The sequence below is a fragment of the Nicotiana attenuata genome, unplaced genomic scaffold, assembly GCF_001879085.1.
Source record: "Nicotiana attenuata strain UT unplaced genomic scaffold, NIATTr2, whole genome shotgun sequence".
NCBI lineage: Eukaryota > Viridiplantae > Streptophyta > Magnoliopsida > Solanales > Solanaceae > Nicotiana > Nicotiana attenuata.
Window position 1 is genome coordinate 6,156 of NW_017675575.1, and position 15,850 is coordinate 22,005.

Genomic DNA, 15,850 nt, shown 5'->3' on the forward strand with positions numbered 1-15,850 from the left:
GGATCTGTGCAAAATAGCACAGAGTATAGCATCAGCACAACCGACCCCATGTGCTGGTAAGTGCCTAGCCTAACCCCGGCGAAGTAGTGACGAGGCTAGACCAGACTACCATATAAAACAGTGCAGTTATATATATATATATATATATATATATATATATATATATATATATATATATATATATATATATATATATATATCTACAGCGGGAAAATAACAAGAATAAACATTTTAAATGGGAGGGGAACATGCTTCGGGGATAGCAGATAATACAGAATTTCAAGAGAATAATAAGGAACATCAATAAATTAACTCTAACACGGATAAGGGAAATAAAAGCAGATTTCACTGTCAGTACACATCTCGTTGCAGGCGTGCAACCCGATCTCATTTCTCAATGTTTCTGTGGTAGGCGTACCACCCACTCCCATTTCATCAAATCTCGTGGTAGGCGTACCACCCGCTCCCATTTCATCATAACTTGTGGTAGGCGTACCACCCGCTCCCATTTCATCAATATCTTGTGGTAGGCATACCACCCGCTCCCATTTCATCAATATCTTGTGGTAGGCATACCACCCGCTCGCATTTCAATCAATAACTTGTAGTAGGCGTACCACCTGCTCCTATTTCAATCAATAACTTGTGGTAGGCGTACCACCCGCTCCCATTTCAATCAATAACTTGTGGTAGGCGTACCACCCGCTCCTATTTCAATTCAACACAAAGTCACAATAAAATTCCGGCAAGGAAAATGTGACGACCCAAAGGGTCATCACTGGATTTCTCTCTTTTCCGTGCTTCTGAGGCCTTGAAAATCTCATTTCTGCTTGCCTCGATTTGCGTGCGCAGTCCGGGCGCGTAGCCGAAAAGCTTATATGTTAAATTCTGTGAAAAATTTCAAAATGTGGCTTTAAAATGATTAAAGTTGACTTTGGTCAACATTTTTGGTAAACGGACCCGGACCCGTGATTTGACGGTCCCGGAGGGTCCGTAGAAAAATGTGAGACTCGGGCATATGCCCGGAGTCGAATTTCGAGGTCGGGAGCCCGAGAAATGAATTTTTTTGTGAAATTGTTTTTCTGAAATTATTAAGGAAAATGGAAATGAAAATTGATTAAAAGACTATGGTATCGGGCTCGTATTTTGGTTCCGACGCCCGGTACAAGTCTTAAATATGTGTTAAGCGCTTTCTGTAAAGTTTGGTCAAAATCGGATGTCATTTGACGTGTTTCGGACCTAAATACCTAAAATTTGAAGTTATGAAGTTTGAAATGAAAATGATGGTCTTGGGGCTTGATTCAATGATTTTGATGTTGTTTTGGCGATTTGATCGCTCGAGTAAGTTCGTAGGATGTTATTAAGTTAGTGTGTGTGATTGGTTAGGAGCCCCGAGGGCTCGGGAGTGAATTGGAGGTGGTTCGGGGTGTTTTTACACTTAGAAAAATAGCAGATTTTGCTTCAGCTGTTGCAGAGCCCATTTCCTCTTCGCGATCGCGTTCTTCATCCCGCGTTCGTTATGCCTTACTCCCTCTTTCTTCGCGATCGCGTTCCAGCCCCGCGTTCGCGTAGGGTTATTTGACCCTGAGGGCTGAGTCTCCTTTTCCCCTTCGCGTTCGCGTTTGCACCCTCGCGATCGCGTAGCTCTACAGAACTCCTTCATCGCGTTCGCATAGAACAGTTCCTTGACCCCAGCAATTTCCTTCTACGCGTTCGCGTCTCTCTCCACGCGATCGCGATAGCCTACCCAGTTTACCCTTCGCGAACGCGGCCCCTCTCCCGCGAACGCGAAGGGCAATTTTGCCCAGCGAATTTTTAAGTTAAAAACAGAACAGTAGCTCGGGATTTTCATAAAAATACACGAACTCCTTTCTTCTCCAAGCACTTAGGCGTCCATTGAAGCTCCCTTTCATCAAAATTCTTGGGTAAGCATTGTTCAACTTGTTTTCTTCAATTTCCTCTATTAATTACTAAATTCCTAGCCCTAAATCTTGAAATCAAAGTAGAAAATGGGGGTTTTGGGTAGAGTTAGGGCTTTGGGGATTTTGGGTGATTCAACCTCAATTTGGGGTCGAATCTTGAAATAAATTATATATTTGAACTCGTGGGGTTATGGGTGATTGGGTTTGGGTCCGAGCCTCGTGTTTGGATCATGTGGGACCGGTGTCGAATTTTGGTGTTTTTGGAAGAATGATAGGAATTTCATTTCTAGGCTATGGGATTATGTTTTTGAGCCCTTATTGATATTATTGAACTGATTATGCCTAGATATCATTGTTTCGGAGTTGGATTGTAGAGGAAAGGCGGTATTAGAGAGTTGATTTCTATTCTTGGACCGAGGTAAGTGTTTGTTCTAACTTTGGCTTGAGGGAATAGGATTAGGATGTTATCTGCTACTTGCTAAATGTGGAGTACGGTGTATAGGCATGGTGACGGTTGTCTATGCACCGGAGTCTAGCATGACCGTGAGTCTTAATTGCTTTTAATTCGAATGATGTGACACAACTTCCTTTCTTAATTGATAAATTTCATATAATGTGAACGGTTGAGGAAGAATTGTGATTGGTATATTTTGGAGCGTTGGCTCGAGCAAGAATGTGATAGTTGAGAAAGAAGTGATTTAAAAGAGGATGTGTTGTGATTATTCCCTTGCCGGGACGTGTAGACTATTATTATGTACTCTCCCTTGCTGGGATATTTGGGTTGTTAGCTGTACCCTTGCCGGGTTAAAGTGTTATGTTGTCGAATTCCCCTAATGGGGCCTTCTTTACAAAGCCAGATATTTTGAACTATGATATGGGATCGTGTGGCGCGCCGTCCACTAATATTCTATAATATGGGATCGTGTGGCACGCCGTCCACTTATATATATATTATGAAATGGGATCGTGTGGCACGCCGACCACTTATATGTTATGAAATGGGATCGTGTAGCATGCCGTCCACTTATGAATTAAGAAATGGGATCGTGTGGCGCGCCGACCACTAATATATGAGCTATGGTATTGAGATAGTTTCGTCGTTATGTCCGTTGATCTGTATTCGCTGTATTTTTCCCGAGCATGCCCCCTTCCCCTTTTTAGTTGATATTCTCTGTTGTTATTTCCATTGTCTTTGTATATATATATCTGCACAGGTTGTTTTTGGTAAGTCCTGTCTAGCCTCGTCACTACTTCGCCGGGGTTAGGCCAGGCACTTACCAGCACATGGGGTCGGTTGTGCTGATGCTACACTTCTGTGCTTTTGCACAGATCATAGTACCGGAGCAGGAGCCCTTGGTCAGCAGTAGGAGTGTTGGGAGCTTACTTCAGTCCGGAGATTTCCGAGGTAGCTTGCTGGCGTCCGCATGGCCCGGAGTCTCTCTTATTTCTGTCTTTCGTTTGATTTCCCTTGTATCGGATCAAACAGTACTGTATTCTTATTCAGACTTTGTATTTAGCATTCAGTAGAAGTTCGTGAGTTAGTGACACCAGATCTAGGTAGAGGTGTATTTGAATTTCCGCACTTGGTTTCAGTTATTCATGTTTCGAGACTTCCGCTTTTGTATTAATTGCCTCGTTCTTCTTTATACTGTTAATGATGTTGAGAGAAGTGTTAAATTAATTGGCTTGCCTAGCTCCTATTAGTAGGCGCCATCACGACTCCCGAGGGTGGGAAATCCGGGTCGTGACAGAAAACAAAAGCAATATAATAATAATTTCCTGGCAAGGGAACAACAATATCAAAATAACCATCCCGGCAAGGGAGAATCAGCTATAACCAAATCCTAGCTCAACTCTTACTCAGCTCGATTAATACCAGTACTCAAGCTTAAATAAACTCCACGAGAATAAACTAAATCTCTACTCAATATCAAGAGCCATCAATTTAAAGCATCCGAAGTGTCATTTAAGAACACAACAACTATCAATTTAAGACTCACGGTCATGCTCGACACCAACGTATAGATACTCGTCACCATGCATATACGTCGTACTTAACAAGAAGCAATTAGCAAATAAGACTCAACTCCTAATCCCTCAAGCTAGGGTTAGACCAAACACTTACCTCGATGTCTTGAACACAACTCAAGCCTCAACTATAGCTTTACCCCCTTCGAATTCGGCTCCCATTCAATCGTATCTATACACAAATGACTTCATAACATCAAATAATGCTAATCAATTCGAACCCAATGCCTAATTATAGCTTTTCCATCAATTTTTCCAAAAACTCAAAAATCGACCCCGGGTCCGCTTGGTCAAAACACGAGGTTCGGACCAAAATCAAATCACCCATTCACCCACGAGCCCGAATATATAATTTGTTTTCAAATTCGACCCCAAAACGAGGTCTAAATCAAGAAAAATAAAAAAAAATAGAAAAAGCCCTAACTCTACCCAAACCCCTAATTTTCTACCTTTAATTCCATGTTTTAAGCCTAGAAATCTAATAGATGTTGATGAAAATGGAAGAAAATAAGTTAAAGATTACTTACCCAAGAGGTTATGGTGAAGAAGAGCTTCAAAAATCGCCTAAGGGCTTTGGTGAAGGAAAGGTTTATGAAAAATGGCCAATTCCCCGTAATGCATTCTGTTTCTGAGCTTAAATAACTGGGCGGATTTTTACTCTATGCGATCGCGGAAGAATCAATGCAATCGCATAGAACAAATTGATGACTACCAAAATTAACTTTATGCGATCGCGGAAGAATCGATGCGATCGCATATGACAAATTGATGACTACCAAAATTAACTCTATGCGATCGCGGAACCAATGCGATCGCATAGAACAAATTGATGACTACCAAAATTAACTCTATGCGATTGCGGAAGAATCAATGCGATCGCATAGAACAAATTGATGACTACCAAATTAACTCTATGCGATCGCGGAAGAATCAATGCGATCGCATAGAACAAAAACCTGGACACCAGCAACCAGCAAAAACACCAGATTTTCTAAGTCCAAAACACTCCGACGCATATCCGAAACTCACCCGAGCCCTCGGGGCTCCTAACCAAACATATGTACAAACTCAATGACATCATACGAACTTATCCGTGCGATCAAATCGCCGAAATAACCTCAATAACAACGAATCAAACCTCAAAATCCAAGAATTCTTTCAAACTTCATAAAACATCAAATTTTTCAATTTAGGTCCAAATCACGTCAAACGACGTCCGTTTTCAACCAAATTTCACAGAAATGACTTAAAGCATATATAAGACCTGTACCGGATCCCGGAACCAAAATAAGGGCCCGATACCAACACGTTATAATCAAAGACCTCTCTTTGGTGGTACAAGTGCTTCAAGTAGTGAAGGTTCATGTTCGTCCCAATGTCAACAGAACCATAATCAAATGATGAATGCGTTGAAGGCATGTATGATAATGAAAGAAGGGACAATACCTGAACAGTTTGCGGGATTCTTTGCTTCTCCTTCGACGGTTTCTCCTACAACTGTAAGTAAAGTTCTTCAATTTTTTCTTACTTAAATTTGTCTGTTTGCAAAGATAGAGTGACTTAGGTTAGTACTATTTTGTAGAGCCTAGAGTTACTGCAATGTCTGATTTGGGCATGATTTTTTAAAATTAGGAGCATAATGCAATATAAAATTAATGATTCTCCCTACACTACGTTTCTTTTACGACGTTACCAATTGCCTCAGAAATATAGTTAAGCCTAGTTTCTTGAATAGTTGTAGAACTTCTATTCTCTAGCTTCATAACTCGTTCACCACATTCATTCTGAACGTTGTGAGCTCAGTGCGTATTCAATATAGACTTGGGTTTGATGCCCCCGAGTCTTAGTATAGATTACTCAGTATGCCATAAACAGTTGAAGTTTCACTGTTCATAATCAGTTCAAGAATACATGTCTCGGCCTAGTCCTATTCAGTATTCCAGTATCATGTAACTCAGTGTGATCTAGTATGCCAGTATCATATAACTCAGTATGATTCAGTATTTCACTATCATGTATTTCAGTATGATTCTTAGTTCCTGAATCTTGAACACCTGTATTTGGGCCTGAGGCCGTAGTTTATATGCTTTATGCATACTTGGGCCTAAGGCCGTAGTTTATGATTTATGCATGTTTGGGCATGAGGCCGTAGTTTATGCTTTATGCATTTTTGGGCCTGAGGCCGTAGTTATGTATACGTATACTTGGGCCTGAGGCCGTAGCTTGTGCACATATATATTGGGCCCAAGGCCGTAGCTTATTCAGATAAACAGGTTGTTCATCATTCAGAAGAGGGAGTATTCATATCCTTACTTCCTTTATTAAGTTCAGTTATCAGTTATCTTTTCAGTTATCAGTTCAGTTATCAGTTATCAGTATCTTTTCAGTTGTCAGTTCAGTTACCAATTCTCACTTCAGTTTCAGTTTCAATAGTTATCATTTCAGTTATCAGCTTAGTTTCAGTTTCAGCATTTATAATTCTTTCTTTCAGTTGCTTTACATACCAGTACAATTCAAATGTACTGACGTCCCTTTTGCCCGGGGCCTGCATCTCACAATGCAGGTAATGATTTACAGGTTAATGATTCAGAGCGCTAGGATTCTCGTACCAGCTGTTTGGTGATCCCCGGTTCTTTCGGGGCATTATCATTACTTTACGGTCTTTTAGTATTTACATGTAGTCAGTGTTTTCAGTACTTCATTAGAGGCTTCATAGACTAGAGTAACAGTTAGACAGAGTCTCAGGCTTTTCATGTTAAGCAATGTTGGCTACATATATGTTTTAGATTTGTTTTAGTATTTCCGCACTTTGATTTATATCATCCAGACTTTCAGTATATCAGCATGGGTTAGTTTATCTTCCGCATTCAGTATGTTATGATATCACATGTTGATTCAGCCAGCCAGTTGGTTCGCTCGGTCACATGTAGTTAGGCACCGAGTGCCGTGTTACGCCCAGGCCCAGGTTCGGGGCGTGACAGCCTCGCCGGAGTAATTGATACCGACATACTGCGACCCATTTGGACTCCCTACGAAACTTTCAGATCTCAAGGTATTTTTGATTGGATCTTAAAAACAAGAAACAAAAATAAAAAATTTACGGTGGTAGCCAAACTTAAAGGTGGCGATGGTGGTAGTGTGCTTAGATTTGGAGGAGGAAATGATAGTAATGGTGTGATATATCTAAAAATTTAAAAGAAATATTTACAGGAAATTTCTGGCAAAAGCTATTATTTTCCGGCAAGAAGTATGAAAGGTTTGTCTTTCGGACCATTTTTACGCGCTTGAAAAATGTGAGAAACACTCACCTTGCCATGTCAGCATTTTGTGTCTAAATGACACAGTAAATGCCCCGTTAAAGTGTTCAAATGGAACAGACTTAAGATTGAGTGTTTAAGCGAAAAGGATGGACAACTTTAAGGGGCTTTGGCCTATAAACTTTTGTTATAACAAAATAAAACGAGATCCTAAAGAACCAAAATAATTAAAAACAAGACCCACTCCGTTAAATAAAAAACATGCTCCATTAAAACAAGAAATTAAATCAAGCGTCATTTTCCCAAAATCTCCTCAAAAAAGAAAACATTCTAGTGTCGACTAGGAATACTTTATTATGCTTAATAAGAAGAGACCTTAATTTGAGTGTTTAAATGAAATATACTAGCAAGGTTATCATGTATTCCTCCCTAAATTTTTATATGTAAGCTTTCTAATTTGATGATTAGCTTCGATTCCTTAAAAACTTATTTTCTTAGTGTAATCATTTAGTGCTGTTCATTTATTATTCTTGACGCTAGGCAAAGAATGTTCAGTTAACAGTGATTGATTGACTCATCAAAGCATGATCATTTGTGAGATCGAACGGACCTGACAAAATGTGATTTTCTTGGAGAAGAATTTTGATGCTTGGGCCGTCGAAGAAAATAGTACTTCCTCCCTCTCAAATTAGTATTTGTTATGATTTTTAAAAATAGTTGTCTTTGTTAAAAAATTTAGCTCAAAGTAATATTATAAAACAAGAAAATAGATAAGAATGTAGGGAGCAAGAGATGAGAGATTCTTATTTCTTTAATTTATTCAAGTGTGTCAAGTATGTACGATGTAATGCCAAAACCCTCTATTTATAGGATTACATAGAGGTATACAAAAGAATGCCATAAATATGATATTAAACATTTGAGATCATGGAGGAAGATCATCGGGAGGTTATGGAGGTGTGGGAGTTACAACTATAATGGTGAGAAGTAGTGGGAATTATCTACATAATGAAGAAGAGTAGTGGAGTAACTTCTTTAGGAGTTATAGACATCCATTAATATAATTATAATATTTCATAACAGTCTTAAATGATTTGTCATTTTAGAAGTTCGTGATAAAATTAATTATTTTTTCTTTTTCCTATTAGTAGTAATTATTATTGAAGATGAAGATAGCACAAAATAAAGTAAATATTCAATGAAGAGATTATATCTTAAAGATATAAATAAGGGCAAAATATTCTAAAACCCCTTCTAATTAATGTTTTCTCAAGAGGCAGGTAAAAGAGAAATACGACAGATAATTTGAGACAGATGGAGTAATTAAACAGATAATTTAATAAGATTACCTTTATTTATTTTTCGATCTCAATTTAATACTACTAATTTTTTTTCACCACATTAATGTCTCCCGATATATATTAGAGTAAGGATAAATGTGAAAAGAACTATACTAATTATTTCTTGTTTCTAAAATAACAAGTATTTTGAAATGGCTATTTTTAGTAAATGTGACAATTGATTTAAGGGAAGCAGTAGTTTGCCAAATTTCTGCACCACAAGACCACATTTTAATGTAACGTCTTTAGTCATAACTCTAAAACTATTTTTCTATCATTGATTACCATTTTCTTCTATTAAAAAAAGAGAGAGAAAGAAATGATAAATTTAGCAATTGTTTTACGAATTGCCCCACATAACTGGTAAATTATTTCATAGACACTCAAAGGTGATTGCACTTATTTTCTCTGTTTTTTATAATTATTCCCCTTACTATTTTATAGGAAAAAGGCTTAGATCGATCAATTGTATTTTTCCTGTTAAGAATTGATTAAAAGCAGAAGTTGAGAAGATTCAACTCCCTTACGGATTGTGTTTGATTTTCAAAAGACGGCTTGGTCTAAAATTCGTCACCCAAAATATACATTCCAAAAAAATACTAATATAAAATTAAAAGTTTTTCAAAATTAATAGTCCATTTTTATATATGTAAAAAATAATGTGAACTTAAAATTAAAAAAGTTAAATAATGCCGAAGGATTGAAGTTCAAATTGAACTTGAAATTAAAAAAGTTAAATAGTGCAGAAGTATGATCATTTGTAAGATCGAAAGGACCTGACAAAGTGTGATTTTCTGAGAGATCAATTGTGTTGCTTTCCTAAATATTATAATCCCAATCCATTTAGGATTTGGCAGAACCTTATTACTATTATTTATAGTCTTCATTCCATTTGTTTTAACATCACACTTTTAGTAACCAGCTCGGGTTGCTATGTTCAGTCAACAATCAAACAAAGCAGTGCACCTATCAGTTGGTCTTTCCCTCCTTCAGGGTTTATTAGGATTAACACGGATGGTAGTTTAGGATCAGCGGGATGTGGAGGTCTTGCACGAGACGACAAAGGAAGGTAGATAGGTGGATTGTACGGCAGGCTTAGTATGAAAGCAACATCAAGCCTTACAACGGAATTATGGGCTATTGATACGAACTATGAACGAAAACACGGATATAGCAAAATACGCGGAATCAACAATCAGAGCTAGACCTACAATTGATTGGAAGAACAAGAACCAATTAGGATATGAAGCCTAATTACCTCTATGAACTCAATCAATTGTAACCCTAAGATATGAACATAAGAGCTAGACCTACAATTGACTGAAAGAACAAGAACCAATTAGGATATGAAGCCTAATTACCTCTATGAACTAAATCAATTGCAACTCTAAGCTATGAAACCCTCAAGAGATTGGCAACTCTTGAAAACCTGGATAAAGTAATTAAGCAATTAAGCATACACTACTAATTGCTCACCAACTAAGACTAATTTAGCACTAATGAAAGCAATAAAGAAATTAAAGGCATAAACATAAATGCATTAATTAAAAGATAATGATAAAGGGTGAGACTTGCATGTTTTCAAGTTTATCATTCATCAAGTCTACCTAAAATAAAATCTTTAAGGGCTATTTATACTAGAGTGGGTATTTGGCTACAAAAGACCCAAATACCCTTAAGCTAATACTAAGGAGCTTAGTCAATTATTACAAGTATAACCTTCTTGATCTTGACTCCTTTAAAGTACTCCCATGCTATAATGTTGACTTGAAAGTTGTTAGGCATGCTCATCCAGCATGTATCATCCTCCCCCTTGAAAGAAATTCGTCCTCGAATTTGGACCTTGCAAAACCAAGAAAGGGGCAAACATAAGTACCAAACCAATCACAATCAAAGCATTGTATGTCCAAGCTAAAAGAACAAAGATCACAATCTTGTACTCAAAAGTGACACTCTTATGATATAGCCAAGTGTCGTAATTTATAAAGAATACATCTCCAACACAAATGACACAAACTTGACTATAAGAAAAATGATACTCATGAGAAGAATCAAGAGAGTGTAAAGTTTCATGCTTCCAACGAAACCACAATCTTGTCAAATCCTCAACAAAGTGTACACTTTTATGATATAACCAAGTGTCATAAGAAGCAATAAAAATCATGCTCTCCAACCCAAAGAAAGATACTTCACCATGATAAGAAGCAACTCCGGGGTCAAACATAAATTTTAATCCGCAAATATCTACACACTTTCCAACAACTTCATATGACAACTTAAGAGAAATGCCAAGCTCATCATGAATCATCATATAAAGAATATCACAATATTCAAGGTTAAGAGTCTTTACCTCAATAGCCTTAGATAAACACAAGACAGGCATAAGCCAAACATACATACATACCATTCTTGCTTTTGGGGAAAAGAAAAAGCTCGTGACAAAAAGTATGCCAAAGTGGTTAGTTCAAGGCCTTTCTTACCTTTAGCAACTTTCTCTTGTTGAACCTTCACAAAACAATCAATACAGTTAGGTTCTTTTGCTCAAAATGGTCACTCAAAACACCACAAAAAATATTCCTACCTTTTCTGATAGAAGCATTAGCAAAATCCAATGAGAATATTCTTTCAAAAGTAGGAATAAGATAAGTAAAGCAATTAATACTGGTGCTAGCATCAAAAACTTTACTTTCCTTTTCATGCTCAACAAATTCATCACATAAATATGCGTAAGAGTCATCAAGATCAAATACATGAAAAGTCAACTCATTGAAATACAAATAGAAGTTTTCTTCTTTTATATTTATGTCATTATAAGTAACTTGTTCACTCTCCAACAAGGCATCTTCACACTCACATTTGCTCATTTCACCATAAAAATTGAATCTTTTTGCCAAAGGAATGAAAATAGAATCAAAAGAATCATCAACACATTCTTCTTGACTCATTTCTTCATAAAGGTCAAAACTTTCTTCCAACAAAGTTAAAGTAGAGTCAAAAGAATCATCACATGCATCATCCCATAAAGGTGGGGTATCATAAGATTCAACATCACACACATCACTAGCTAAGGAGTCATTTAACAACGAACTAGAATCATCTAATAATGCACAATAACTCCTAGCTAGTTGCAAGACATAACTGTTTTTTTCATTACAAGATAAAGAGGTATCAAACTCATCAATGCCATAGCTATATTTCAAACTCAAAAGTGTCACCACAATCAGCTAAAGTATCACGAGTAGAAGGATAAGCTATTTTACCTTGAAGCTCTTCTAAACTGAAATTCTCTTTACCTTGAACTTGTTCATTAACTTTCAAAAGTTCTCTTGAAAAGGTAGCTTGATCTTCTTCCAAGTTCATCAAAGTAGATTGAACTTCACTTGATGGATCATCTCCAAAAGTCTCAACACAAGTTACAAAACAACTAGAGAAAGAAGAAAGATCAGCATTAGAATAAGAAAAGTCCTCACGCTCTTTTTGTTTTCCCTTTTTCTTTTCTCTCTTTTTCTTTTCAAGCTCTTCACTCTTTCCTTGTGACAACTCACACACTTCACTCCACACTTTCTCTCCTTTTTCCACTCTACAGTTTGTCATTTTTCTCTCCCTCACTTCTCTCTTTCTTTTGTCTCTCATCCTTACTTTGTCTCTTTCCATTTTTCAAAGATGTTCTCAAACTCATTTGGCCTCTACCCTTTGGTTTATTTCATCCCCCCTATATTCGTCATTGAAAACGTGGTGGATGGTGTCCAACTCATTCAATGTGGTCTCATGATCATGTTGAAAAAGTGGGTTGTTCATCATCCGAGGCTCTTGACAAGTTACTTGTGGTCTAGATAGTGGTGAAGTTCGATAAGTTTGTAGTTGAGGTACTTGTGGTGGTTGATGTGTGATTGAGGGTTGTAGTTGGTGTTGGTAGTAGGTAGGTGGTCGGTAGTTTGGTGGAGGAAAATAAGGTCCCTTTGCTGATTGTGGTCGTTTTGGTAGGTTTTGTGGTATTTGGATATGTTCCGGTTTTCCTCTTTGAAGCATTTGTCGTACTTGTGAATCAGATAGTGTTGTAGAGGAATTAGTAAGCATCTTTCCTTGTTGCTTCAAGTGAGATTCCCCCAATATGGAATTCAACCTTGCATTCGTTTTGTGTTTCCATATGGTAAAATTGGTAATCTTCTCCCTTATGTCATAAAGCATAGAGACAACTTCATGCATCGGAGTCTTACTCCTTGGATCACAATTAAGACTAGAAGTTTGTCCGTACTCCATGATACCTACAAAACGAGCAAACAAGGTAGTTAGTAAAAGTCCTCACCAACTCACTTGTTGACGCTCAACCCTTGTGTATCACACCTTGCACCAATTGGCTTTTGCGTACTCAAAGTACTATTCACTCTTGCCTTTTTTCGCTCAAGTAGTGAATGTCAAAATTGCTAGCAAACTTAAGTTCCAAGGTTTCACAACAAGTTCCAACCGTCTTCGGGGTGGAGTGGAAGTTGTGTATTCACAAGGACGGGCAATTAAAAGCAAACGGACTTGAACCAAGCAATTCACAACGAAAATAAAGAGAAAAGCACGAAAGAAATGGCACAAAATAAAACAAAGCACACAAAGAAACTAGAAATAAACTCAATGTGTATTCGCAAAAACTGGATATTTCTGTAAAAACTGGTCAGTTTTGCAAAGATTTGCCACATCCGTAAACCTAGACAGATTTGCAAACTTTAACTTCCAATTCTAGTGGCAATCCAACTTCAGTCCATCAGCTTCAGTCCAGAAAATTGCAGTTGAACCAGCAGAAATTAAGCTGAAGTCTTATGGAATTTCTCAACTCCAAAGTCAGTAACAGCTAACACACTCAGAGGAAAATTTGCAGCAAAATTCTAAAATCTGTGCAGAAAAATGCTCAAAAGTGTAAAATCAGTTGTCCAAACTTGTACTACTGAAAACTGTTCAGAAACAGCCTAAATTGCATTTGTTAGTTGCTGCAATCCTGCTGTTAAACATTGCTGCAACTGATGCCATTTTGCTGTCAACAAATGCAGAAATCTACTCCTCCAACTGTAGCTCAAACATGACAGAAAAATGCAGAATTTCTATGCAACAACTGATCAGTTTGCAGAAAGGAAATCCATCAAATTGCAGTAGAGTCACCAACTATCAAGGCTGCAAACTGAAGCTATCAACTCTATTAGAACTTGCAAGTTTTCAGACAAAGAATCTCAGACACAAACTGCCCAATTCAGTAGCCATTTTGAACCCCCCCCCCCCCCTGCTAGAACCAGAATTTCTGCTCAAAATCCCTTCAAAAAGACAGCTAAAACAGTGCCGGATTATTCGTCAAAAGTGCAGAAATTGTGCTCGAAAAGTGCAAGAGATCAGCAGATATGAGACTAAACTTCTTGCAGGTTCAAACTTGTGCAGGTTCTCTCAACACTGGACAGATCCAAACTGCAGAAACAGGGCGGAACCTTCAGTCAAGACAACCGGGAAATTCTGGCAAAAAATTGGTGCAAGTTTGCTATCAAAACCTGCTCAAACTGGTGCAATTCTATTCTCTGTTAACTGCTGAAAAACCTAGATGAATTTCAGCCCAAAGAGACCCACAACTTAACAAAAATTCTCCTCAAACTTTCAGAATTTAACCCTCAAAAGCTGTCCAAAACTAATCAAGCACAGCTGTAGAATTTTACTCTGTGCAACTGTTTTGAATCGAGACTGGGCAGAAAAACTTGAGACCAATTTGCTCTCTGTATTTTCTGGTCATTCACCAACTGTTTTCTCAGTTAAAGTGCAGGTTCAGTTGTGCTGCTCAATATTTAAACTAACAGAAATCCAACCAAGCAATTTTCTCAATGCAATCTCCCAAGTTCAAGAAGAACTTAGTTCTCAATCTAAGAAAAGCAAGCTCAAGTTTCAGTTCTTAACAAACTTAAAACCAAAAATCTGGGTAGTAAACACCATCTCAAATCCCTTTAAGCAGTATCCTTAGTCTATGCTCAATCGACAACCTTCAATGGGATTACAAGCTCGCACAGATTATGAGTTCCAAATCAGTTTAGAGCTAATAGAAGCAGCTTAAAATTTCATAACCATATGTGTTCAATCTTTCAATCAACAGTAGCTATTCATCCGATTCAATTCAAACTATCAATAACTAGTATTCGGTGCAGTAGTACACACTATCAAATTCAACTCAAAAACTTGACGACAAGTTCTCGATCAAAATTCAACAGCAACAAGAACGAAAAATAAATTTTAGTCTTCGATTCAAACACTCAAGCACTTAATGGATAGCATCAATCAGTTAATTCAAGCAATAAACAGCACGAGTCGACTTGAATGATTCGAACCAACTAACTCAGAAAGATGGAGTCGACGTTCAGTTGAAACTCAAATTCTCTTCAAATTTTCAGAAATCAGAGATGGAGAACAGTTTAAAACTCAAGGAATCAAACCTGATTCATTGCGACGAATTCAGCTGCTCGAATCGATTCGAATCAGTCCGCGAAATTCTTCCAATTCGCAGCTAGTGTTCTTCGAGTTCTTCAACGGTAGAGAATTCGATTCTCGTTCAATCCTTTACCAGGTGCAACAAAACTTTGGATTATGCCTCCAAACCACTCTAAGAACAATCCCCAGTAGTTAATTTCTACAAACAATCACCCAAATCGAAAGGCCCAATTAGCCTTCTTCCTCGCAAAATCGGTTCGAAATTTCGAACCAAAAACCCTAGAATTCAGAATCAATCGAACTAATCCTTCATATTCAGCTTCAAAATGATGTTTCCAACAAGAATCACAAACACCCAATCGATTTTGAACTCGATTCTCCAACGAAATTGAATCTAAGATAAACCCAGCTGCGTCGAAGCTTTGATGGATGTTTTCGAACTTCCCTTTCAAATTTGTTAACTGTCAAAATCTGTAATGATCCAGTGAAGTCCATAAATATTACTGCTGCTAGCTGGGTTCAAAGTGGGAGCTGAAGCTCACCTGTAACAGAAACTAGGAAGGGAGTTAACTGAAATTTAAATGAACGGCAGAGATTAGTTTTAAAATTAATAAGCTTCAAGGGTCCAGATTTAGCCACGTCAGCTAGAAGGTTGTTATAACCACCTTCAGCAGAAAGAGAAGGCATCGTTCATCAGTGTAATCTCCTTTCTCTCTCTTCGATTCTCTCTTCTCTCTTTTCACTCTCTTCTTCTTCCTAACGGATCTTATTCTTCTCTTCTTCCTTTAGGTATCTGCCGCTATTGAGTCTAGTTAAGAGTAGTCAATTTCCTTTCAGTTATAATCGTTAGTTTTCCTTT

General features: G+C 37.6%; 1 long non-coding RNA gene across 1 annotated transcript; it reads right to left on the reverse strand.

Moving 5' to 3' along the window:
- Positions 1 to 10,069: 10,069 nt before the first annotated feature.
- Positions 10,070 to 15,538, reverse strand: LOC109220213. The gene is made up of 2 exons (XR_002067045.1): positions 14,997 to 15,538; positions 10,070 to 12,812 (listed from the first exon to the last, which is right to left on the reverse strand). It is a non-coding gene; the product is annotated as an uncharacterized LOC109220213 (long non-coding RNA).
- Between the last annotated feature and the right edge of the window lie 312 nt (positions 15,539 to 15,850).